Consider the following 25,773-nt stretch of genomic DNA (forward strand, 5'->3'; position numbering starts at 1 on the left):
GAAGTAAGGCATGACAAAAAAGAAAAATAACAGACGGTAATAAACCACCAGGCAAGCGTTGGAAAAGTTCTTCATGTAGTATAAACAATGTAACACAGTTATGAACAGAAAGGAGAAAAATTAACTAGAGCTAAGAGTTCAATGGCTTGGCCACTTTTAGCCTCGGTGGAGAAATAGCACCTCCCAGTGATGCTTCCTCATATAACTGAGTTCCCTCTCAGGCACAACAGTCCCTGTCTTGGCTTCATTGCCTTGGCTGAACTCTAATATATTTCGGGGCATTTTAAATTGCTTCCAGAAGAACTGGTGAACCACAGTCTTATATAACTGTCTATCACTGATGATATTCAAGTAACTTTGGAAAATAGTTTGGCAGTTTCTTTAAAAGTTAAACATATCCTTATTATACAGCCCAGCCATTCTGCTCCTCGGTATCTAACCCCCCAAAATGAAAACATACATCCACCAAAGAATTTTGCACAAATGTTTGCAGCAGAAGCATTCTTTATAGCCTCAAACTTGAAACCATCTAAATGCCCGTCAACAGGCAAACTAGCAAAATGTGGTGTATCCATGCAATGAAATTCTACTCAGCAGCTGAAAGAAACAGATGATTAAACAGGCAACAGCATGAAGGAATTGCAAACCACTGTGCTAAATGAAGCCAGACACAAAAGAGTACATTTTATATGATTCCATTTATGTGAAAATTTCTAGAAAAAACTAAAAATATGGAAATCAAAAGAGCTGTAGTTGCCTGTGGCAGGGAGTGAAAGCAGGATTCACTGTAAATGCCCTGGAGGAGGTTCTTGGGGGTGATGAGAAGTGAACTGGATTGAGGTGATGGTTGTAGAACTGTATATTTATTAAAATATCATTGAACTTTCCCCCTTACATACTTACAGTGATAAAGTGTATATTATGTAAATTGTAATTCAATAAAGCTGTTTAAAAATAAACCCTGCAAACAATGGTTGTGCAGTCAAGAGTGTATTTGAAAAATGCTTTTAAGACTCATTATGGGGTTCCTCCTTAAACAAATTAACTCTCATTTGTGTTACTGATTTCTGGTGTCAAAGGAAAGTGGAAGTGTCTATATACCTATCAATAAATCCAGTCCCAAGATGGCCCTGCATCCCAGATGTGTGCCTCTAGAAGAGGTGTTAGCTCCATTTTATTTATCAGATAGCTTGTATCTGTGCTGGCAGCTCAGCCACAAAGTAAGATGGGAAGGTTACAGGTCCTGGCCCCTGAGATGCTCAAAGGAGCATGCAGCATTGCAAGGGAGCCTATTTGCAAACCTCTCTTCTCACCGGGTACTAAAACGTGTGCTTTGACACTGTCATTCGGGCTCTGAAAAGGAGCTGGAAAACACAAGATAACACATATATGTGTTCCAAATGCCACCAGGACGGGCACGATAGTACTGGACCTGCAGGGGAAAAAAAAACCTGTGACAGCAACCTCCTCTGGCTCTCATACAAGGTGTGCCATGGGTTAGAATGGCCCCCTCTGGCTACAGGTGCTTCTAATACCACTTAATAATCACTACCATGTTTCTGAAAGAGATTTCCAGGTTTTACATGTAGAAGTTGTAGCCTCCATACTGACGTTGGACTCTTCCAAATACTGGAAGTTAGAAGCAGTGGTGTGCTGGTAAATGTTTAACATCGAGCTCTCCCGAGAATGGAAAGGACCTGGTTTGTAGTCTTCTCTGATATGGCCGATTTCAAGCTACCGACTTGCTGTTACTACTGAGTGTGGAGTTAAGAAGATGGTCACAGTGGCTTTGGTGAACTAACTAGTGGGAGCTGGTTCCAGCATACCTGTGCCTGGGTCTGGGCACACAAATTACAATTTTTGATTAAGGCTTTAATCAAGAACTAGAATGTCAGAGTATAACAATATAACTTCTTTTTTCACTTAAACAGTTGAAACACATTTTAAACATTCCAAATTTAATAAATTGCTAATTTTATATTGTTTTTCTGTATTTAGGTATCTATCTTCAAATTTTCAATAGAGTCATTTACATAGGTATGTGTTATATATACGTATCTATACATATGTGTATATGTCGTCGGCAGCCGTCCGTCTCGAGAGACGATGGTGTAGCTTCTTAAGAGTCTATCTGCACCGCCGAGAATGGTTGTGCAGTCCGACTCGGGAGTGACACGGTATCTGTCTCCTCCCATGTTGAATCGACATCTTGCGATGTCGCTGGAGTGTCCTCTCCAGTGAAGCTGAAGCTACAGAGCCTGGGCAGGGTGATATGGAGGGTCTGCTGTTGCCCATGCAGCACACCCCCCTCTCTTCGCAGCTGAAGGGTCCAAGGGAAAGACGGAGTCAATACAGCTTGGCTTCAGGTGCGCCGCAGGAGTTGCCGGTGTTGACTACAACGTCAAACCGCCTTAGGGACTCCGGCTCCGGATTTTCTGTCGGGGTTTACTCCCTTAGCCTTTCCCCTGAAGAGGTATGCCGCAAGGCAGCGGAGGTTTTTTGGAATCAGAGTTTTCCTTCTCTGATGTGCCCTGACTGGAAGATCGAACCAGCGACACTTAGCTCGCAGGCCGACGCTCAATCCACTGAGCCAAACCAGCCAGGGGAAATGTGTATATGTATATATGTGTATATACATATATAAAATAACTGGATATGTACCTGTATACCTGAAGAAGCCCAATCTTGATCTTAAAAGTCCTGAGGCCTAACCAAACATTTTTGCAGTTCCGAAGTTCTTAATATTCCAAGGTTCTTTGGTTGACCTTTCTAGTAAACCAAAACTGTTGTTAAGGTCCTCACTCAGTTACAATGGATTGACTAGCCAAGGAGTCATCATTTTTTCAAGGGTGATGTCAAGTTCATGTCCTCAGGAGGGACCATCTGAAGTAGCTCAGAAAGACTTCATCTTGTCTCCTTGAGCCAGGGACAGGTGGGCAAGGAGTTGACTGGCAACCAAACAGGAGTGAACAGGTTGGGATTAACTGTGGCTGTTGTGATACCCAGGGACAGGGGTTCACACACAACTCACCTGCTTTGTGGTGAGGGAAGGCTTCCACTCTCCAAGACGTGGAGAGGACCGGCAAGTCTGAAAGGACAGACAGCCTCTTTCATAGGGGTGAGTTTTGTAAGATGCCCACCTTCATTCTCATAGGTTAATGATGGCTCCCATCTGTCTGACGGCCTGCACTCAGGAATCTTGGCCCTGTGTACATGACAGGTGGTAGGTCCAGGCCTCCAGCAGGCATGCATCATCAATGCACTTTCCATTAGAGTCTGAGAATTGGTCCATGACTAGCAATGAAAGGGACCATCATTGCAAAATGACAGACAGACAAGTGTCAACACTTGCAGGGAACATGGACATTTGATAAACTTGTGTGAGCAAAACAACTTGCCATATAAAGATGTTTTTTGAGTATATTTAAAAGAACATTTGTAAGCTCAATTTTGATTTTCAAGCTTTCTCTAAGTCATACAAAGAAAATCTCCCCTCTTAAAATTATCATTGCTAGAGAGAGTTCACCATGGGTAAGGAGTGAACAGTAATGATTAATAATTTAGCATTTCTGTAACAGCTGGCATCTTTGAAGTGCTTGTCAATCAGCTTTGATCATTATAGCTCACAATCACTGCAGGTAAGGGTCAGCACGATTATTTCTGTTTTCTCAGAGAAGCATGTAAAATAGAGAAAGCATAACAGCAAATAAAGTTAGAAATAAGTGACAACCCTTTCATTATATAAAAATGACACTTTTAAAGTTGTTAAAAGAGAGAAGTAAATTTTGTTAGCTGTGGTGTTTTTCTTCTGACTGTATAAGAGCCAGATCACCAAAATACATATCTAAAATGCCATTAACTATAAAGATCAAGGAAAGCTACTGCTGTGATTAGTACGTTGGGACATGGTTTTGTTTTTTGAAAACAGAGAAATGTCAAGTTGTAGGTGTGTTCTCCATTTTAGAGAGAGAGAGACTCGAAGACCACAAACCATAATAAACATTAAGTATGTGTTAACTATTCAAGATACAAAGCAGGTACCTCACCACCTAACAAATGAATTTTCCAGTCTTCTGCACTGTTGTAAATTTGAGAGACTAACCAGTAGGCAGGGAGACTTATCTCTCCTGTGCTAAACCCCTGCCTCTGGCACGCTGTATGCACAGTAGACCAGGCCTGCCCCCTGCCTGCGTTGGAGGGAAGCGCATTAGACCTGTGATAAGTTTCTGGCCTGGTGGTTAAACGCAGAAGAACGTGACTCAATCTGAGGGATCAGAAAAGGCCTCCCAAGGAGTGACCTTCAGTTGACATCTAAAGTGTAAGTAGGTATTAACTGGGAATAAAGGGAGGAGGGACTAGGATGTTCAAAGGCGAGGAGGAGGAGAAGGGGGAGAGGGGGCGGGGTGGGGAAACGGATGCATGGGTCCCTGGGGAAATTACAATGCCCAGAGTGATGGGAGAAATCTGCCAATGGAAAATAAAAAGAAGGCTGGTTCTTTGGCTCTGAAACTTTTCTGTCTCCTGAGCTGGCTCTGGCTCTGGCTTTGAGGCTCTGGCCCGGGCGCGGGCTCGGGCTCAGGCTTGGGCTCTCAGGCTCTTCTTCCTTGAGGATGCCTGAATGATGGTGCTGCCGCTGCCTGCATTTCCCAATGATTGCTATTTTGTATGGGAAGGAGCTCCGGGCACAGCCTAGGATGAAACCGACCTGTCAGAGAGTGGCAGGTTTATTCTTTGGATGTTCTAGAGGCAACAGGCTCTGAGGCAGAAGCCTGTCATTCTTCCAAAATTGTGTAGCTTTTGTGTATTATGTTGTTTTTGTTTGTAAACTAACCCTACAGAAACTAACAGGGGAATGATAGGAAAACTCAGGTGTTAGAGTTTAGCTTTAATTTATAGGCTTAAGTAATTAAAGCTGACTTGATAGGCTTATGTGACCACTTTTCAATAAAGACTCCTTTCCTTTATCACCAAACCTTTGTATCTGGAATTTGGCCTAGAGGGTGGTGGTGGGCAGCAGGACCCCAACTTGCTCTTCAGTAAGAAGAGCACAGGGAATGAAGATGCAGAGACAGGAAGTGAGGAAAACACCGACCTCCAGAAACAGGCAGACCTGGGAGCCAAGGGCAGCCCCAGAGGCCAGGATTGAGTAGCTTGGGCTCTGGAGCTGAGCCTGACTGCCACTTAGTAGCAGCTGCCACTGATGAGTCCCTAAGGGACTTCTGTACTTATTTCCTCACCTGTAATCTGGTATCTGCCTTACAGAGGAGCTGTTGCCAAGATTCGATGTTCTTTTATGCTTTATATGCAACCTGATAATTTTCACCTGAAGTCTGTACTGCCCCACTCCTGCCGTCTTCTTACCACCATTCCCTAACCTATATTCTGTGGGGCAGTGCCCTACAGCATAATTCAGAAAGGGTATGCTAATTAAGTGGGTTTGAGAAGCACTGCACACTGGCATACTAAAGAATCTGAAAGTCCCACAGCTTAAAAAAAATTGTCTTAGCCAAGTGCGTCCAGAAGTTAATTGACTACACCCCATGCCACTCCCTTTTTGCTGAAGGTAATGCTGTCACTTATTAATAATCTAGGTCCTTACATCCCCAAGAGTTCCATGGCGAGGACATTAAGAGGCGCCAGCCAAGACTGATTTTGTTCTCTGGCTTGTGCATTCGGGAGACTATAGCTGAGCATTTTCAATGTTAATATTTAGAAAATAGATTATTTCAAAGCTCCCATTTATCACACATTCTCAAGCAGGTCTCATTTCTCAGAACATTTTCCGGACCCAAAGCTATCATTTTCAATTTATCCATGCGGTGACTTTCAGGGAAAGAAATCTGTGTGTCACTAGAATGACATGACCTTGTTAGTATCATTTTATCTCTGAGCCTCAGTTTCCCCATGGGTGAACTTCGGTGTCAGACTAAGTAATCCGAAAGCCCTTCACACACTAAGATTATATGGTTCTACGTTAAAACCTTACCAGGTTACCTGATGTACATTCGTAGGTGGTTGGTGAGACCAAGCAGGTCTCAGGATGAGTGGACGGACACGAATCCATCCACAAAGGGACAGATTCCTAGTTCTTGCCTCCTTGTCCTTCCATTCTTTTGTCTGTCTTAGCAGTGCTGAAGAATATTCAGTAAAGGTGTGATTATGATTATCTTTGTAATTTTTTGTCGCCATTTTTAAAAACTCATTAAATACAGAAAAGTGCAAAACATAATATAAAAACAATAGTGTGGAGGAAATTCGCCCAGGTGTTAATATTTGTTAAACCATAGATGTCTATGCCTCTGTACTTTGTGTTTTCAAATCTTTCAAAATGTAAAAATTATGGTCTTCGGTGAGTGATAAATTTCTTTAACAATCTCACAGAAGCCTCTGAAGCTGCTTTGTATACACTCTTCATCATTCCTTTAAGTTAACTGTCTTGAGGCTGAAACTTAGAAATAAAAATACGATCTTGCTTCCTGCCCTGCAGAATTCCTGTTTGGGTAATTATAGACACAAGAATTATTTGCTTGAGACCAAAATTAAGCTCTAACCAATAGCAACCAGGAGCTAAAACCACACCCAAGCTATCCAATTGCTTTTCAAGGTCACTTCCATAAGCTTAACTGTCAGAGTTTTAGGCAGAGACATGTTCCCGCTAACTTTATCTGAAAGGAAGACCTATTTCATATTCTTCTATATAAATCACTGTCAGAACAGCCACAGCCAACATGCCAATTTGTTTTTATTAAAAATGAACATTCGAAGATATGTTGTAATATATTGTAAAACATCTTAAATTTTGTCCAAATTATTACAAAATTTGCATTAGGCCTGAGTCTGGCTTGACACCAGCTGGGTTTATCTCTCTGGGAACAAAGACTTTGTAGGGCTTAATTATATACAAACAAGTGAGGCTCTAATTAAAGAATTTTTACAGTCTTTTCTTTGTATAGAAGGTTTCTGATTTCTACCAAATGTGGAACTAGCATGACCCCAAGCTCCCTTGGCCAAGATTAAACTAGAGAATTCTGGAGATAAAAAAACCAAGAAATGGAGGTGAGGATAGTTTTGAATTCATGGGGTAGTGGACTTGGCCTAGAGCAGGGGCAGCCTGGCACACTGGGAGGATAAAAACAGAAGAGGGACTGTGGGGGTTCAGCTTGCCTCTCCTAGTTACTGTCTTGAGAGAGTGTCTGCCCCTGAAACTGGGGCTTCTCAGATCTCTGATCCAGGCGATCACAGGAGGAACTTCAGGGAGGTCCAGATACTCTGTACTTGCAGGGAGCTGAGAACGGTAGTGGGACCGATGAGCCTCAGGCAGTAGTTTGCCCATGTTCCCTGGGCTGGGGAATTTCAATTTAAGAGTGCCTCCCCAGCAGGGTAGTGGGTGATATCCCAAGCTGGGGCAGGGTCTTGTGAGGTGTGGGGTGACTGTTTTCTGGTGCCAGGCTCTCTTCCACAAGGTTCACTCACCCCCATGCCTTCTGCTCCCTGGGACAGAGCAATGGAGTCAGGCCTTCCCCCACATGCTGGGCTGACAGAGTAGCCAATGCCCACAGGAAAAGGAATTTCAGGGCAAAAAGGGAAAAGTTTTGGCCCCACTCCATGCAAGACTTGTATGCATGGTCTCTGAACCATCTAGCCAAGAACCCCTCCCGGGAAGAACACAGAGAGAAGGACAGTTAAACCCTCCGGCTTTGGGGGACTGGCCTGTGATTCTGCACCCAGCATTCTGGGGTTCATGTGCAGTGCCCAATGTCCTCAGCTGTTCCTCCTGCAGAATGGTTCATAATCACCCACTGTCCTTAGATTCCCTGCTCTGTCCTGCTCCCTTTGGCCATTTTCAGTGATCAAGTATGTAACTCAGAAACTGCAATAATTCCATGAAACGTGGGACAAAGGGAAATAAATACGAATCATTTTTAAAATGGTCTATAAACCAGGATACTTATTCATTTACTAATATAACAAGTCTGAATCATGGAGTTTTACATCATTAAAAAAAAGAAAAAGAAAAAGACCAAGTGATTTTAGTCAGATTTCTTCCTGAATTGTTTTTCTTCCTGTTAAGTTGGATAAGTTCACACTTGCTGTCAATGTGGGGGGAAATGTTGGCACAAGATTAGAACTGCAAATAGCTTTTGTAAGCACCCCTGCAAAAAAAATAATTAAATCACAATAATTAAAGTCTTGGCTTTCTGGTGTGTTTTTTTAATCTTCCAGAACAATTTCATTGGTTCCAAAAATAGCTCTTCCTGGAATAAAAATTAGTTAATAAATTCTTGCATATAAAGAAACCTGCATCTTATAAATATTTTATAAACATTTACCAGTTTATTTGTTTTTATGATGTATTTTTTAATTACCATTTCTTTGTTTTAAAAGTCCTGAGAGTGCAAGATGGATGATTTCTTTCCTCTGATCAGCTTGGTTTATCTCACTGTGTAAGCTCAGTTCCTCGGCACAGGGGCAGGTGTCCTGCGGCTGACGCTGCATCTAGGCAGAGCTGTACATGTCATGCTTACAGCCAGGCTCTGCCATCTTGCCTGGCATTGCCACCACCCTCAAGTTTCTGCCTGAGACCACCCTCAATCGAGGGAGAGCAACAGGCGAGCCTTGCAGTAGTCAGGGAAGGGCTGACTCCTAGCAGCCCTTCATCTTCAAGCCATTGACTTTATTTATTCAGCAGATACATTTTGAGCATCAATGATGGGTCCCATGGAAAGTGAAACAGGAAGCAGAGTTTCCTCCACTTACCAGCCTCAGAGGGCGGTTCAAGCACAGGGTATTATGGCAGTTGCATTGAGTTTCCAGTTCCCTCCTGTGTCCTACTGTGACTGCCAGCTCCCTGTCCTCCCTTCCTTCCTCAGGGCCCCCCTCCACGGGCATCAGAGTTTTTGCATTTCTTCTAGGAAACCCCAAATAATCAGGCCTGTAGGTGAGCACACGCACCCATGCAGACCCTCAGACCTTGACTGTAACAGTTTATGCTCAAGATCCCAGTAGATCTGGAAGCCCAACCAGCATTTACAAAGTCCCCTTGGGTATTTTTTCCTGGGGACCTGAAGGCCCTTCCATTAAAAATGCTCTCAGTGTCCTAACTAACACCCCACTGCAGTGCCTGTCACCAAAGAGCTGACAATCAAGTAAGGAAAAAATAACATATTTAAAGGGCAATGCTATGTGTGTGTTAATGAAATTAAAGTAATAGAAGTAGCAGCTAGCATTATTGAGTACTCAGTGTACTCTAAGTGCTTTGGATATATTAATAATTTATGTTAAGGACTTGTTTAATACTCAAAAACTCTAAGTGGTTACCAAGATCTGGCCCATTTTACAGGTGGGAATGTTAACTTGCCCTCAGGATAGCTAGTGAGAGCAGATTCAGGGATTTGTACCAGGAAATCTGCATGCAGAGCCTGTTCTCATTACAACTAGAACACACCGCCCTCCTGAAGCTGCACCGTGAAGCAGAGAGAGAAGCCTGTCACGAGTAGAGTAACAAGGAGGGTGATCCATAAATGATGGCATGTGCTTTAGAAGTAAAAACGTGGGAGTAACCACTTCCAGCTGAGATCATCGGCAGATTATAAGATGCAGCGTCAGTTGTACCAAGCCAGCCAAATGTGATAGACAGAAGTGGAGAAGTGATTTCCATCCAGTGGGGTAGTATCAAAGGGATGGAGACAGCAATGTTGGCACACAGGGCACCTACAGCTTCCTGCCCCTGCCCTCCAGTGCAGGGAGCATGGCGGTCCACCAGCATGATGCTGGCCTCATGCCCTTCTCTCAGAACAGGTGCACCCAGTGGCTGGTGATGGAGGCATTGACAAGTTTAGGGTATGTAATAAGACTCGGCTCTTCTCTTGCATCTGACAATGTTTCCACATATTTCCTGCATTAAATAAGTGACCAAGGATTTGGAGTCAAGGTCGGTCCATTTTCTCAATGCAGCCAGAGACCCAGAGGAACTTTAGAAAATGTAGTCATTAGCCTTAACTATGGTTTTCTCAAATCACCTGTAAACACTCATGTTATTTTTTCCAAAGGCAATATCAAGCTTGAGCAGAAAGCACAATTCAGAGTATGTGAGGTTGCCCTTGTGTGCTGTGGGACACACATCCATGATGTATGTGAGTTCCAGCAATGTAATTTATCCTCTGCTTCCACCCCATCTTACCTGTCACTTTTGGCCCCATTGCCTCCACCTCCCAGGACAGGAGGATTGGGAATGAGCCACAGCAATGCCAGTTTCTGCTGCCAGTACAAACTCCATCTGTCCATTTTTTAGGTAGTACAGCATTAGCCAAGGATATCTTTAAAACCAAACAGCTTAATTAAATCTGAATGCAGTGATCATGATTCATTGTTCACATTGCATCCAAACCAAACAGATTTCTCGTGGGTTCATTTCCTGTACAATATTCCTCCTGAGTGTCCAGACCAGCATTTCCAAGGTCTGATTAAATAAATCCAAGTTAAGAATGTTTGCTAAAATTTAGAGATAAATATGGGAATCTTTCTAGCAGCTTTAAAATACTCCCAGCCTAGAAACAACTCAAGTGTACATCAGAGAAAGGATAAATCTATGCTGGTTATATTCAGATAATGAAATGTAAAACAGTGTCTTAGGTCAGGGTGCTATAATGGAAGATCACAGACTGGGTGGCTTAAACATTTATTTCTCACAGTTCCTGAGGCTTGAAGTTCAAGATCAAGGCTCCAGCAGATTCAATGTCTGGTGAGGACCCACTTCCTGGTTTGCAGATGGCAGACTTCTCATTGTGTCCTGACAGGGAAGAGAACAAGGAGAGCTTGAATCTCTTCTCTCCTTATCAGGGCACTAATCCCATTCATTGGTGCTCCACCCTCATGACTTAATCACCTTCCACAGGCCCCACCTCCTGGTACCATTACATTGGGGATTTAGAATTCAACATATGAATATTGGAGGGATACAAACATTCAGTCCATAGCACACAGTGATGAAAAAGAAAGAACTGCTGATGTCTGTAACAACATGAATAAATCTCCAAGTCATGATTAAGTGAAAGAAGCTATATAGAAAATAAAATGTCTTGTGTCATGCCACCTATGTCAACTTCAAGACCAGGCAAAGACAATCTATGGTAATAAAGGCTGGGATAGATATTACTCTTGGAGGACGGGAGTAGTGACTTAAGAAAAATACAGCAGAGTCCTCAAATAACATCGTTTTTGTTCACGTCATTGTGTTCTAACATGGATGAGATGCCATAGGAACTCTACTTTACACCAGTTAGCCTAGGCTAAAACTGGTTTCATTATCTACCGTTTCGCTGCAGTTCCAAGAACCATCTATGATGTTGAGGACCTACTGTACAAGGAAAAATTCCAGGGCCCTGGCAAAGCTCTGTGTCCAGCTCTGGCTAAGTGATTAGTTACAGGGGTATATGAAAAATTCATGGGGCTGCATGATGAATAAATGAATAAATTAAACAATGAATAAATGAGCTCGGCAGAAATTCAGAAATTTCCTGTAGGTGTATTGGTGGTTGTAGGTATAACACAACCAATATTATAATGCCATTTAGGGCATCTTTTGTGGCCACAAGCACTGTTAGGAATCCCACAGCATTCATAAAACACTGGGACCAGCAGATCGAGGTGATCTTATAAACCAAACTCCTTGGTTTATAGACTCAAGAAGTGAAGGCTCCAAGGCTTCTGCAGAAGGACAAATGTTACCTGGGTGAGTAATACCTTCAATCAGTGGAGCTCAACCCTGCCTGCATATCAAAAATGCCAAGAGAGTTTTAAAACATTGGCATCTAGGCTGGACCCCAACTCACTAAATGCTCATCTCTGGAAATGGGGCCTCAGCAGCACTAGTTTATGAGTGGCTCAGGTGAGTGTAATGAGAGCCAGGGCAGAACCCTGACCACTTGGCTTTCTCACAGGGCTTCCATCTTAACTGAAATTCATTTGAATCAATCTGCTGGCTACTTGCAGAGCCCTGAAGCAATGCGCCCAGGAGGGGTAAGTTTTGTTGGGGTGGAGGGAATGTGGGAAGAGGAACGGTTCGTAGTGTAGGCCCTGCCTCAGAGAGGCGAAGGAGGGAGAGGGCTCCTCCCGCGCCCCCTTGCCAAAGCCACAGATACCAGCTGTCCTGGAGCAGGAAGAAAGCTCTTCTGTGGGCACAATTTCCTGTCACTGCCTTCAACTCACATCCAGTGTGGTGCAGTTACATAACCCAAGGATCTGTGTTCTTAAAGTTCAGAGTCGAGACAGATCTGGCACAGCAGGAAATTCAGGATAAATTTAGTTAAAATCACATCTCTCCCCGCAGAGGCACGACTCCGCCTGGCTGGTGCGGTGCATCCTGACACAGACTCCCGGACTGGAGATTCACACCCAAATGTCCAACTGCAGTCAAAAACAAGTTAGGCAGCGTCTGGGCCATTTCCACCACTCCCAGAAAAGGAAGGGCTAGTTGTCACCACACACCATCCCTGGGTTTTCTCTGCCTCTAGAGATCCCCAGGGCTGGGGCAGCTCCCGGGGAGGGGCTGGCAGGCTGGACCAGCAGCCTCAGTGTTCTCACCCGGATGGTGTTGGGGACTCTGCTATGACACCCCTGCAGTCTGGTCTCTGGGCTTGACTGGAGACCCCCTGGGACTGCCCCACCGCCTTCCCCAGCAAGGCCTCCCTGCTTCTAGGTTCCTGAGAACACCCAACTGGTCCAGAGAATCCGGGTCTGGCAGGTGGCCCAACGCCCTCATAAGGCTCTTCTGTGGAGACAGGAGGGGGCAGAACCTGGAGGAGCTGCCCAGCACCCTCCTGCTCATCCTCACTCCCTGGGAGTCCAGGATGGGGTGTGAGGGCGGGGTGGCATGTTTCTGCATCACTGCTGAAACCCGGCTCTAACACTGAAACCTATGGTTTCTCGCTTTCTCTCTCTCCTCTTTCTCTCTCTTTCCCTCTCTCCCTCTCTCTCTCTCTCTCCTTCCCCCTTCTCATTTTTTACTGTTTTCAGGAGATGACACCAGACCTCATCACAACACCCAAGAGACCACCAGAGCAGCCAGATCGAACTGGGCCCGGAGGCTTGAGCAGGCCCAATTAGCAGCCACGTGTCTCAAAACTGACCTAGAAAGCACAGTGGAACCAAGATTCGTGGAACTAAAGTAACAGAGGTGGCGCTGTTTCTCATCTGGAGCCCATGAAGAAGCCAGTGGCCCATCAATGAGAAAGATCAGGTGCCCAGCCCAGTATGAACACGTGTAGGACTGACCCATCAAACTCAGCCACATTGGAATTCCTTTGTTCCCTCCTACCATCCTTCACAGTCCTTACCTTAGGTGGCTTAGTTCCAAAACTACCCAATCAGACCCCCTAAATTAGAATTAATAATTATGTGTAGCCCCTCCTCACCTTATTTAAATTTGTTTCAAGTCTTTATTGGCAAGAATTATTTGGGCTTCCTCTCTGGGCTCCTCATCTGGTTGCCTCATGAATAAAAACTACTTTTCTTGGAAGAAAAAAAAGTTGCCTCAACACCTGGTTTCTTTGCATGTGATGAACAAAGTAGCCACCAACTTTGGTTGGAAACACAGCCAACTCCCTGCAGACCTGTCTTTTTTTTTTTTTTAAGTATATTTTATTGATTATGCTATTAAAGTTGTCCCAGTTTTTTTCCCTTTGCCCCCCTCCACCTGGTACCCCGTTCCCCTCCAGCAATCCCCCTGCCCCTTAGTTCATGTCCATGGATTATGCTGCATATGAGTTCTTTGGCTTCTCCATTTCCTATGCTATTCTTAACATCCCCCTATCTAATTTTTATCTACCAATTATGCTTCTTAATCCCTGTATCTTTTCCCCCATTTTCCCCCTTCCTCCTCCCCACTGATAACCCTCCAAATGATCTCTATATCTGTGATTCTGCTCCTGTTCTGGTTGTTTGCTTAGTTTGTTTTTTTTTTCTTAGACTCAGTTGTTGATAGTTATGAGTTTGTTCATGTTACTGTTCATAGTTTTAATCTTCTGTTTCTTAAATAAGCCCCTTTAACATTTCATATAATATGGGCTTGGTGGTAATGAACTCCTTGAGCTTTACCTTGTATGGGAAGCACTTTACTTGCCCTTCCATTCTAAATGATGGCTTTGCTGGAGTAATCTTAGTTGTAGGTTCTTGCTTTTCATCACTTTGAATACTTCTTGCTAGTCCCTTCTTGCCTGCAAAGTTTCTTTTGAGAAACCAGCTGGTAGTCGTATGGGAATTCTTTTGTAGGTAACTCTGTTTTCTCTTGCTGCTTTTAAGATTCTCTCTTTATCTTTAACCATTGGCATTTTAGTCATGATGTGTCTTGGTGTGGTCCTCTTTGGGTCCAACTTTTTTGGGACTCTCTGTGCTTCCTGGACTTGCATGTCTATTTCCTTTGCCAAATTAGGAAAGTTTTCTTTCATTAGTCTTTTCAAGTAAGTTTTCAATGTCTTAGTCCTCTCCTTCTCCTTCTGGCATCCCTATGATTCTAATGATGGCACTTGTGGAGATGTCCCAGGGTCTTCTTATTGGAGGTGTAGGTAGACATGTTTGCCTCCTTGCACAACCATAGGAGGATCACAACTAACCTCAAAACAAAGAGTAACTAGAACTGCCAGAAAATTGAACTGTATGGAAGTCTGACAACCAAGGATTTAATGCAGACCTGTCTTTCTGATGGCATCAGGAAAAGACAGCTGTGACGGTTCTACTGGTCCTGCCCCAAATCAACGTAAGAAACCTCCAAACCTGTAGAGAATTTTTATGAGTTTATTTGAACCAAACTGACAACAATTGCCAAGAAGCAAAATCTCAATGGATTGAGAAAATGCTCCAGAAAAGGGCAATTTTATCACTTTTTAAAATTCTCTCGAGAACCACCCCCTCCGCAATGAGGTCATTCATGCACTCAAGAGCTTAGCTGCCCGAGGCACATTTGGGACAACATAAGTGTTAGAAGGGACAGCACTGCTTCGTGATTTCACCAGTTGGAGGTAAAGGCTTAAGATTATCCATAAACGGACTTCCAGCCAAGATGGAGGCTTAGACAGACACGCTCGGTCTCCCCCTACAACTAGAGAGGAATACAACTACTTCAAAACAAAAGGTAACTAGAAATTCCAGAAAATAAAACTACACGGAAGCCCAATGTACAAAGTTATAAACCAGCGGCGCCCTTTGGGCAGGTAAGAGCGAAAGTGGGCGGTGCTGTTTGCGGTCACACCAGGGACAGCTGCAGGGAGAACAATCCCGGCTGCAGTCAAACCTCGGCAGCTTGCAACCCCAACGCTGGGAAAAGCAGCCACCACATCGCCTGAACAGTGAGGCCCAGAGGGCGGGAGGACGGATCCCAGTCTCCTAGAGGAATAACTGCAGGAATCCATCTTGGACCCCTGACCCCACACAAAGCGCCATAGCGCTGCGAAATAGGTTGTGGATCGCCACTGGTCGCTGGGCAGTGACGACAAAGTGCCACAGCGCGGTGAGAAAGGTTGCGGATCGCCGCCGGTCTCTGGGTTGTGACAAGTACACAGGCACTGCCCCCTATAGCCAGCCCAAGAAAACAAAACGCATCTGTCAAAATGAGGCAGACAACTATAGAAATCCCGGTGGCGCAGCTCACCAGGCAACAGATGAAGAACCTGACAGATGAACAAATAAGAAACCTGTCAGAGGCTCAGTTCAAGGCCATTGTTATCAGGTGGCTTACAGAATTAACAAAAGATCTGGAAAAAGATGAGAAAGAATTGAAAAACACTCATACTGAATGGAACAAAACCACATACGAGACAGATGGTGAGGAAATAAAATCCAGAGTTCAAATCAACAAACCAGAACATAGAGAAGGAACAAACAGTCAACCAGTGCAGAGAGAGGAAACGGGAAGCAAGGAAAATGATGAGAGGATCAGAAACCTCTGGGAGAGCTATAAGAGATTGAACATACGGATTATCGGATTACCAGAGGGCGAAGAAGAAGAACTAGAAATTGAAAAATTAAGTGAAAATATAATAAAGCAGGACTTCCCAAACTTGGGGAAGGAAATAGACTTACAGGTCCAGGAAGCACAGAGAGTTCCAGAAAAACTGGACCCAGGGAGAACCACTCCAAGACACGTTATAATCAAAATGTCAAAAGTTAAAGATAAAGAGAGAATCTTAAAAGCAGCAAGAGAGAAGAAAAGAATCATGTACAAAGGGGTCCCAATTAGACTATCAGCTGACTTCTCAAGGGAGACCCTGCAGGAGGGTCAAAACTATGAACACTAAAATGAAAACTGCATCACAAGAAACAACGACACAAGCTAGGGAATTGAAACAAAGGCGAACTAAATAGGCAATGAGAGTGGAAAAAGAACTATAGGTATGGGGAGCATATTGGGGGGAGGTCAGCAGGGAAGGGGGAGAAGGAGGGAGATGGTATAGGAATCAAGAAACATCGTAGGAGGGAATGGAATAGACAGAGGTCGAGAAGAACTATATGCACAACCAATGGACATGGACTAAAAGGGGGGGACAAGGGGAGGGAGGGGGGCCACCGGGTGGACGGGCGCAGAGGGAAGGGAAATTGGAACAAATGTAACACTGTAATCAATAAAACACATTTTAAAAAAATTCAACATTTTACTTTTTAGTTTCTGTAACATAGATCAAAGTACATTTTTAGAACATAGCACGTTAACAAGCTTTACATTCTTTTCAATACAGGATGACTTATATTAAGGTACTTCGAAACTCCCTTTTTAAAAACAACACTTTTTATAGAGGGAAAGAGCTCACTGAAAAGATACATGGGTACATAGGTTATGATTTTTTATTATTTTAGTGCTTATGAATGCCAAACTTGGAATAGTAGGCTCTCCAATAGAAAATCTGGCCTTCTAAAATTATAAATATTCCTCCTATAACAAAAGTAAATTAAACATACTATTGAAAAAAACAGAAATTTTTGGTATAGGCCTCTGAGTGAGCTTGAAAAGTGAATTAGGATATGTTTCAACTGTACAGAAGGAGCATTCTAGAATCCACCTAAAAACATTTGGCTGAACAACTGGCTTGAGGCTACTGGGGTTGTTCTGCCTCAGAGGAGGACACAGGGTACATGGGAAAGTGCTAAATTCTCACAATAGCCACAGAATCACTTACTCAAAATTAACCAACATTCTATATAGAATATACAAAAACAGTAGAACAATCTTAACAGTTATTCAATGCCTGGAAAACAAATTATAAGCTCAGAACAAATATCTCAACAGGAACAATATTCAAAATGTTTATAAGACTTTGAAGGCAAAAAAAGTCATCATTAATAAATGATGTCTTATGGACAAGTACAGTTGTTTCCAGGACACTGGCGACGACCACCAAATATACAAAGTAAGACTGAATTCAAGCTGCCTAGCCTTCCACTATTCCCTTGAGTGCTAAACCCAGGCCACCTTTGGCCACTTGCAGGGGTGTCTTTTCTTCTTTATTCTCAATATAAATATTTGCTCCCTGGGACACCAGCAGTTTCCCTTCTTCCACCTCTCCTCATCACAAGCTAAGTGTACAGGAGTGTTACTCTCAGTGTCTTGGATGTTTGTGGATGCTTTGTACTATAGAAGGATATGAATCACCTTCAAGTTACCCTTAGTTGCTCTGCAGTGCATTGCAGTAACCTCATAACGGTCCTTAGAATCTGTATGAGCCTCACCTTCCAGCAACATGACAGTGATCTCGTGACTGTTTCTGGAAGCCTCATAATGTAGTGGAGGACAGCCATTTTGATTGACAGCATTCACTTGAATACCTCTTCTCAGAAGGGCTTTTACAATCTCATCCTGTCCAGCAGAAGCAGCAATATGAAGAGGAAACCAACTGGCATCATCTTTATCATTCATTGGCACTCCAAGTTGCAGCAAGAATTCAACAGTTTCTCTATGTCCAGTTGAGCATGCCCAACGCAGTGCAGTTCTGCTGTCCTGGGCAGTTCTAGTAGCCAAGGACTTTTCGGCCAAGATCTCCTCCTTCAACTCCTCCAGCTTTCCACTGTAGGCCAGATTGCAGACCATTAGGTTAGACACAAACCCCTGCCTTTCACTTTCCCAGGACCCTTACCCACTTATTTTATACATCAGAATCAAAGGAGGAGACGTAAGGGGAGGTTACATGAAATCCATTGGTGATAAACTAGGGAAGAAAGCAAAGCAGGAAATCTCTGGCATTGGATAAAAAAGTAAAGTGGAAAGACATATAATTTTTTTTACATTGGTGAGCACAGGACAGTTGACAACATTTACAGCACACAGAGATGGTATGCAGGGAACAGGATAACAATGAGGGGTTCTGTGGTCTCCACTCTGGTGAATTGTGCCCAGAGCGGTCTGGAAAAAGGAGATACTGTGATATTCTAAAAGTTATGTTATCATAGACACAAAAAGACAAGATACAGGCTCAATTAAGGTAAAGACTGACCTTTATCAAGGAAGATATTGGCCAAGGACATAACTACCTATCATGACTCACCTTTAGTTAGGAAGTTTTAATTTCAGATCATCCTATGTGGTTATTTTCGGTCTGTGAGTTTGTAAGGCCCACCATGCAGATCTCCCCTGAGCTTGTCAGGTTTAATATATGGCCCCTTTTTCATCCACGTCCAGCAAACCCCACCCTATGTGGGGATCAATTAGAAAAATCAGGGCCTGTTGACTGCATAATAAACAGAAAAAATGATCTCTTATTGGTGAAATTACAAGTAGTCATCTTCTCAAGGATCTTCTTCAAAACCTCCCCCACCTCCCATCCCTTACCATTTCCCTTCCCCCTCCTCCACTCCATCTCTCATGCCCCCCATCTCGCATCTCCCACAAAGCTCTTCCCACAAGTAGAAACATTTTCCCCCTTACACACACCCCTTTTCTCTCAGAGCCACCCCTGAGACCACTCTACTTGGCTGAGCATGATTAATAAAAACTACTATACCTGTGACACTTGACCTAAGAAAAATGATGGGACAGTTAAAAATCACACAACTACTGACTAGGTGGTCCTCAATGACAAGATACCCCAAATATTGGCATCCAGTTCTAGATTATTAAAAATAGGGGGACATTTTTCATTAAATTCTAAACTATTTTCTATGCCTCTTTAAAAGTAAACATTTACTACTGAAACTTTAAGATGCTTAATAAATGCATCTCTTCACACCAATTGACATGTTAAAATACAGATTCACACAAAATTGGGTTGCAATTATTGGCTTTGTAAAATGATTCATATTATAATTTCTCTCCCTGGGGTTTGTGATTCATTATGGCAATTAAAAATATAGATTTTATTTATATGCACACTAAGGCAACATAAAGTATGCATAACCTAATGAATAATACCACATTAAAATTTCTTACATATTATAACAACATCTTTATTCAAAAAGATCCATAAACCACAGACAAGATTTTACTTGGATCTATATTAAAATAATGGGGGAAAAAATAACTTTCCACTAACTAGTTTTGCATATGTGTACAAAATTGTCAGGGCACTTTTTATTCCAAGAAACACCTATTATTTTCCAGAACATGGGACTCCCCCTTCCCTACCATTTCCCCATCTCTATGCCCCTCTCCCAAACCCTCTCTGGTCTGTGTTTCTCTGTAGCATGTGGGATTACACAACTCACTAACCACCTGCCAACTTTCCAGTCCAGTGCCCTCTTCACACTCCTTAGCTCGGTCACCTTCTCTACAGCCTTGGTCCCTGTTAATGAAACTCTCCTCCCGAGGATGTGGAATCGCTCATATTTTTTCTCTCCAGTCCCTCCCACACAAGAACAGCTCATCACATCACGTCCCCCATAGCCCATCTCTGGTCTTTTCTTTCTCTCTGAACTTCAGTCATTACTCATGCCCATAGCTTCCAAGTTTACCAAGACCCTCCTCCATCAAGACCACCCTCCTCACCACCGCCTCCCTCTGAGCTACTGTTACACGGTGGAAAAAGGCTATCCTCAAAATTCCCCACAGCCTGTAGTTTGGGGAATGGGGGATGGCACTCAGTGGGACACAGCCATTTTTCCTAAGAGATGCCTTTGCATATCTGATTAATAGCTAGTGTCTTAGTTATGCAAATGTCCATGGCCTTCCAAGGCACCAAGGAGATGGGAGGGGCTTTGACCACAGAATTGTGAGGAAAAGCTTACAGGGCCTGTGCAAAATTGTACAAATGGCCATGACTGGTCACCATACCCACTGCGTCATGGGTTGCAGTCAGGGATTTAAAAATGAGGCAGCAGCCACTAAGCGGGAGAAAGTCATTCAGTTTGAAAAAGAGCAGAAGCACCCCACCAGCTGGCCATAAGGTTGGGTGGGTAAGAAGGTGCCATGGGGTTCTGGATTGAGAGCTGAGAAACACCACGACACAGGGAAAACCTCCCCAATCAGGCACAAGTGAAAGGCAGCTGCCGGTAAAGCTGAACTGTGTCTGGAAAACACAAAGCCACAGACTTCTATTTTCCTAGAGGGAAACAGTACCTCTGACTTTTCTCTTCTGAAACTAGCCTGGTTTGACAGGGGGAGGCAGAACTATGTGCTTTTGAGTGTTTTAAAGAAAGTGAGACTTAATGGCGGGAATCGCCATTAATCTAAATCTGTGTAACCTTTAAATAAACAATTCCTTTCCTTTTCACCAAACTTCAGTATTGGGAGTTACGCTTTTGGCAACAGGCAATCGAGCCCCTCCTAAATGAACAACCCATGGATTCTGTCTCACTACCTCCCATTCAGCATGGCCAAACTGAGCTCATGATGTTCCCAGAAACTTTGAAACTGGTTCTTCTTAGAGGCCCCTGCTAAGACACACTGAATCTATCAGCTCAATGGGTCTGCCTTGTGCATGTGCGCTTGCAGGTGCACACACAACATTCTCAACACTCACACGGTAAAAACTGCCCAAAAGCCAGGTTGCCAAACCGCTTATATATATAAAGGACCAAATAGTGAATATCTTAAGCTTTGCCAGCCATGCAGTATCCGTCCTGACTCAATTCCACTACTGAAGATGAAAAATGGCCCTAGACAATATTTAAAAAAATAAATGTGGACACATTCTAATAAAACTTCACAGAACTTATAAAACCAGGCAGCAGGCTCCATTTGAGCGATGGGGCATTGTTTACTGAGTCATGCCCCCAAAATGCACCAAATGATCTCAATGGTTATCTACGCCTGTTGGAATTCTAGGTGGTTCTGATACTCTTTATATTGTCCTATATTTTCCAAGTGTGTTAATATTAGCATGCACACCATATTTATAATCAGAAAAAGGATTTAAGCTAATGTCAGTCATTAGTGGCTGATGCCGTGATCAGCTCAGCTGATTGGGGTTTACTCCCCAATGGAAAGATTCTTGTGGAACCAAACACTGTTTACAAGGAGCCCAGAATTAAATAGTGATTACTGGGCTTGTTTGAAGCTCCAACAGAAAGATTTTTATTTACTTTATCTCTTGTCCTTAATCTGTGCAGGCTCTTGGGGGCACACTCAAACACACAGTGATTTTCTTGAGGATATGGATGGAATTCTCTTTCCAGTACATTTTCTCCAAATGACTTTCTCATCTCATTGGCCGTGTAGAAGTCAAAGGAAATATTTTTATTTCTTACATTATGCACCCAATAGGAATGAAAAAAATGAGGCAAATGGGAATGTGTTTTCTCCTCTCCATATCTGATCCAGTACTGATTAAAGCACTGGTTTATTTAATGCCCCCAAAACCCCAGGAGAGGGGCGCTGGTATGACCAGTAGCTGTGGGTGAGGACAGGAGGTGGCAGATGTGCAGGAGCTCCCCGAGCCCCATTAGCAGGGGCAGCGTGGAGGTCTGACCTCCTGAAATGCCCTGTTCCTTCAGCACAGCACCACTGGCAGGGGAGGGGTGCTGCCACCCAGAGAATGGCCCAGATGAACAAGGCCATCTCACAGCAGCCGTGCTAGGGTCCCAGGGCCACCCTAGCAAAGCACCACAAACACGCCAAGTGCTCAGAGTGGGTCCTGGCACATAGTGAGTCAGAATAAAGACTCACCTGGTTCTAACAGCAGTCAAGAGGTCAAGTCAGCATTGTCAAGTCGGTACGCTCCCTACAGGACCAAGAACAAGGCTGTGCCTTTGGCTGAAAAGCCTCTACCCAGAGGTCTGAGCACCCCCCAGCCAAATACAGAGCATCTTCTTTCAGCCTCCAAGAGAAGCTAAACTCTCCTAAATTTTCCCAAGCCTTGCCTCTAATATCCTCAAATCATAATAGTACAGAGCCCTCATTCGTTCATTTATGTCAGAAGGAAAAGGTTAAGTCAGGATGAAAAGGGTAAGTTGGAAGGATTAAGTGTTTCTGTCATTTTCTAGGTCAAAGCGTTTCACTTGGTACACTGCCAAACAGAAACTTAACTGAAAATTGTTTCAGGGGAAAATGTAATTAGAAGATAAAATCAACAGGCCCCATCACAAGCACCCAGTGTGTTGTTTGACACATTCTCCATTGAATCTAACCATGTGTTTTCTTGTGTGTGTGCACATAAATAAGTACACATGTGCTATTGTGCAGCTCCCAATGGAGTCAGTGCAAGGCAGCTGGACAGAGAGCCACAGGGAGGGGAGGGAGTTAGAGAAGGAAGTGAAGGTCAGGAATCCTGCATCCCGAAGGCCTTGGGTCAGAGAAGGTCTCTGTGAGTAACCTTTGCAGAGCAACTTCAATTTACAAAGTGCTTTTGCACAGAGGCTGACACATGGGTGGGGGGCTGAGACAGATGGTCACTTGCCTTGCGGGAGCTCACAATGAGAGAGAGATGGAACAGGACACGGTCCTCAACCCACAGGCAGCTCCTGTCCCCTTCCCACCATGAGTCCCTCCTTCAAAGAATGACACCCTGGGGGCAGGTCCCTGGGACACAGCCACCTTTACCCATCAAGCACCGGTTCCCTCCCAGCACATGGGGACCCTGATGACAGAGTCTGGCCGGCAGGTTCTGCAGGGAGAGTGGAAGTCTGGTTTCAGCAACCCCTGAGGCAACAGGAGTGGTCCAGACCCCCACCTGGCAACCTCATTGTCACTGTTGGGATTTTACAGATCTTTCTTTTTTCAACAGAAGAAAAAAATGCAGCCTTATCGTCCTGTTATTTTTTAAACCTGAGCAAAAGGTTTTTCAAATACTAACTTAATTCACAGCCTACCTCAGGGGGCCGGCTGTCCTCTCACAGGGAAGGGACCCTCCTGCCCCTCAGTGATGTGCAGGCCTCCAACCCCTGCGGGAGGGAGGGACTCAGGAGCACGGAGATTAGCAGCGCAAGAGAACCTGCTCCTGAGACAAGAGCGCCCCCTGTCGTCTCTCAGTGAGACTGCACGCAGCCAGCACTTCCTGAAGGACCTGCAAAGGAGGGCTGCCAGGGAGGGAGGGAGGGAGCTCTCAGCCACACCCCCCCCCACACCCCCACCCCCGCCCCCGACCTTGGGTCAAGGCGCAAAGATCGCCTGAGCAGTCAGCAGCAGGAAAGAATGGAGGCCTGGAGAACCTGCCAGAGAGCCAGACTCACGAGTAGACACACCCACCCAGGAACTTGAGATGAAATTGGATGAAACGAAATGAAACAAAATGAAAGCAAAACAACAAAGCAAATGTTGGCAATTATCAGGCTTCCTTGTGGCTCCTACTTTTCTTCATTCCATGCTCATTGACTAGCAGGCACTCTGTCAAAAAAAAAAAAAAAAAAAGGCAAACAAAACCCTCCAGGGCGGGGCACACTCGAATGGGCTTCATTTCAGCTAAAAGGACAAAACACTTCAAAATAAGTTTAGTACGTATCTAGATTCCAATATTCTTTAAAAAATGAACCTGGAGTCTTGACTCCATTTCCTGCTGCTTTTCTCCACATAATTTTTTAAAATTCACTGACGCTTTGCAGTTTATTTGCTCCAGACTTGATCTGATGTGGGACAACCACAGCAAGGGAAGCAGGATGCCTCCCATTAACCTGTGTCCTGTCCAGCAACTTTTGGGTGTCCAGGATGGTGCTGAGCTGGTGAGGGACCCACACACACATACACACACACCTCACAAAGTTCACAGTCTAGTCAATAAAGAAGAAAAATATGAAAAGTTAAACAACACAGAAGAAATATTACTTTCTTACCATGATACATTGATACATTGTCAAAAAAAAAATTTTTTTTGCCACTGAATATTCTGGGCCCAATAGCAGAAAACAGAAAAACCACCACCTAGACCCCTCCAGATGGCTTGGAGGGGAGGAGGGACCCCATAGACATGGATAAAGGAGCTGGCCCCAAAAAGGTGGACAGGAAAAGAGGGGTGACTGCCCATAGTTCCCAATACTCACCCTGTGCCCAGAGGGGTCATGGGTCACACAGATCGAGACTAGGGATGTCAGGACCTCCCACACTTAGGCAGACCCTTGCCTACAACAGACCTACCCCTGGGCTTCTCAAACTTCACAATGAGCTGGAAATTCAGGGCATGAAGACAAGAGAGACCAGCCAAAAAAATGTCTCAGCTGTCCTTTGTTCTGCACCCAGGATGGATAGTAGCAACATTTAGACCTGACCACAGTGTCACCTCCAACCAGTGAGATGCTTCTCATCAAAGGGCTGAGTCCTGTGGACCCCCACACACACCAGGGTATCTCTTGAAAAGCAGATGATGCTAGCCCAGCTGGAGATCCTGGAGGAAGGAGGCAAGCTCTGCCCCATCTCTCAGTCTCATCTGAGGCAACACTCCTCATCCCCGCCCATCAGCATTTGGTTGTTGTTGCATGAAATAGAAGAGAACAGAATAGGCATCATATGAAGAGTGGCATGGTTATATGCACATGGTGACAAAGTAAAATGTACCACTTCGGGTGAGGCTTCAGAGAAATATGAAAAATGGTGCTTTAGAGCAACAGCTCTCAGACCTGGCCACCCGGGAGAATCACCGGGGTTGCAAGTTCCGTGGGTGCTTATCTGTCTACACCAGTGAATGCACATCTCTGGAGCTGGGGCCCCAGCAGTCCTTGAAAACATGCATACAGGTCTTAAAATTACTTTGTCAACAACAATAGCACAGTGTGGACTCCAACTGGCCACCCAACAGAAAGGAATCAGCACAAATAGTGTGGTGGTTAGGGGCTTTCCTCGGGCCATGAAGTCCACTGGTCCTTAGTTCCAAGGACACAGGAAGGATGCTCCCTGGGAGGGAGGGCCTGGAAAGCCCTGAGCTGCTGTCCAGTGTCCAGAGCATGCGGCCCAGTGGGTCCCGGAACCCCAGCCATGGCCGCCCAGGGACGTTGGCAATGACCAGAAGCAGAGACGTGGAACTCTTGAAAACATGGCTTACATCTGCCCAATCCAGTACGAAAATGGGCTTTTATTCCGTATAGCTGCAGTTTTTTTGTTTCACTTTTCAAGTTAATTCATTTTATTATTTTACAAGACTATTGGTGCATGACCAACTGAATATTAAAAAATAAACAAGTCCTTCGGTACAGACCATTTGAGAGGCAAGCACCCAGAGGCCAAGGGAAACCATGGCTTTCTCCTCAGAAGGGACACATGGCCCCACTAAAGGGGCCACGGCTGGCCTCCGTGGCCCCGCCACAGCTCTCCAGGGGTTGAAGATGCAGGCTGGGTCTGTGATGAAAGCTGCACCCCACCACCCCAGCCAGGGCTACCCTGAGGTGAGGACAAAAGGCTGGTTGGGTGGCAGTGTGGTGTCTTGAAGAGGTGAG

The 25,773-nt window shown here is 44.4% G+C and overlaps 1 long non-coding RNA gene and 1 pseudogene across 1 annotated transcript; one reads left to right on the forward strand and one right to left on the reverse strand.

The window, feature by feature from the left end:
* The first annotated feature begins 4,254 nt into the window (after positions 1-4,254).
* On the forward strand, positions 4,255-13,452 carry LOC150008323 (uncharacterized). The gene is made up of 3 exons (XR_016511291.1): positions 4,255-4,318; positions 11,940-12,018; positions 13,015-13,452. It is a non-coding gene; the product is annotated as an uncharacterized LOC150008323 (long non-coding RNA).
* Positions 13,453-17,417: 3,965 nt separating this feature from the next.
* LOC150008324 (uncharacterized) lies at positions 17,418-18,855 on the reverse strand (annotated as a pseudogene).
* Positions 18,856-25,773: the final 6,918 nt, after the last annotated feature.

The sequence above is a fragment of the Furipterus horrens genome, unplaced genomic scaffold (genome assembly GCF_987537825.1).
Source record: "Furipterus horrens unplaced genomic scaffold, mFurHor1.1.pri manual_scaffold_5, whole genome shotgun sequence".
Lineage (NCBI taxonomy): Eukaryota > Metazoa > Chordata > Mammalia > Chiroptera > Furipteridae > Furipterus > Furipterus horrens.